This window comes from Tribolium madens, unplaced genomic scaffold (genome assembly GCF_015345945.1).
Source record: "Tribolium madens isolate multiple individuals breed KSU strain unplaced genomic scaffold, Tmad_KSU_1.1 Scaffold_71;HRSCAF=194;Tcas5.2_LG6, whole genome shotgun sequence".
Taxonomy (NCBI): Eukaryota; Metazoa; Arthropoda; class Insecta; order Coleoptera; family Tenebrionidae; genus Tribolium; species Tribolium madens.
The window spans coordinates 7,699,921-7,701,775 of NW_025401041.1; positions in this window are offsets into that span (position 1 = coordinate 7,699,921).

Genomic DNA, 1,855 nt, shown 5'->3' on the forward strand with positions numbered 1-1,855 from the left:
AGAGAAATACTTTTGAAAAACAGTGAAATACATTTGACAAAAGAGGAAAACCAAAAGAAAAACACTGTACGAGTGTTAAAGAATTTTTTTACAGTTTACCATAAAAGCCAATAAGTAGTACAGTTTTAAAAATTTAATTAATTTCAAATACGTCATTTATTAATCTTTGTTTCTCCTTGTCATTTTTTTCCGTCCACCCTCAGATGACACCGCTATAAACAATACTTACCAAGCCACTCAGTATGGCGCCATAATTAAAATCCACATGTTTTACCAAGCTATTAATAATTAGGTGGTGATTACCTTTGTATAAACGTCGACGACGTCATGATGATGCGTTTTAAACTTATGAAAGTAGAGATCATAGGTGCCATTGTGGCGGTAACGTAGTCAGATTCATTTGTTAGCGGTCCGAAGCTCGGTGGGTGGTAGCACTGGCTGCGCCTTTTGTTTTAACTAAACCATTCAACCTACACGGATACATAACCAGAAAGAACTTCTTGTTGATGATGACCGAGCTTTTTTGCCATAAAAATATGTATAAAAGTTGTTAAATCGCAACTTGACAATGGTCGTAAAAACTTGAAAAAAAATTATACTGAGTGATCTCTTTTTTATATTTTATTAATTTTATTAAAATTATTAAAAAGCTGAATGATTATAGATAATTTAAATTTCAGTTTTCTTGTATAGTGCTCCCATCTAGTGCTGAGCGGTCCAACATATAGCATCACAATAAGTTTTACAAGATTCCAGTTTCCTGTAACTTATTTGTCATTTGTTTTGGTTTGTGTATTAGCTAACATAAGTTTGCAACTCGTAGGTAGCGTCACTGTACAAATTTTCAAATATCTTCATAAGTAATAATTATTCCATAACAATAAAAAACGTCATAAAAGTGACTACTTTTAATACTAAATGTCAGAAGTAAAAGTTTTACTTTTCGGCCGTGGAGTAAAAATTCTACTTTTGCGCTTTTTACCATCATTTACCAATTATATTGTTTCTTTGTCTGCTTTAGCAGTTTCTATAGAAGAACATTGTAGATCATCAGCATTCAAAATTTTGCACTACTAACTGCACTAGGTTAATTAATAAACACTTTCAAAAATTTCAATACAAATTGTTTTGATTTTGTTTTGTTCATTTACTTGCTAATTATAGTGTTGTTCTTTATTTTTGATCTAAATATGGTTGCAGATAAAATAGTATATGCTATTCGGAGTAAAAGTGAGTTTATGTATTATTTGCCTCACTACGTTCAGCTTCGCCACAAAAACTATCACTTTTACTCCTAACAACGTAATATACTATAAATTTAAGCAGCACTCAAGATATAGAACAGTAAATGTTAGGTTCTTAACAAGTTTGTGTTAAGTTTGTTTGCAAAAAACAATGAAAAAAATTAAATGAAAGTGACATTACTTTTTAAAAACATTATTTTAACTGATGTTAATTATTAAAAAAAAAACAATGTAATATAACAATACACAGGGTGTTTCAACTAAAATTTCTAGCTCAATACTGTGTTTGCTTATTGATTAAATGTACAAAAGGTATGAAACTAACCGTTTTTTCATAATTATTTGACTTTACAAAATAGTAATTGACAAAAATTGAAGTGCTACAAAAAATATGATCGTGTTTTGAGAATGAAATATTGTATTGTTTTTGAGTTATGCGTTTTTTTTTCAAAATGTCAACTTATGAAAAAAATTAAATAAAAGTGACATTGAAAAACTTTTTGCATAGGTCACAAAATATTTTCCAACGTGCAAAAAACTATATTATTTATAAACTACTATATTTATAAGTCCGTTTTTGACCTCCAAAACTCTTTTGTTTTTATTTCTTT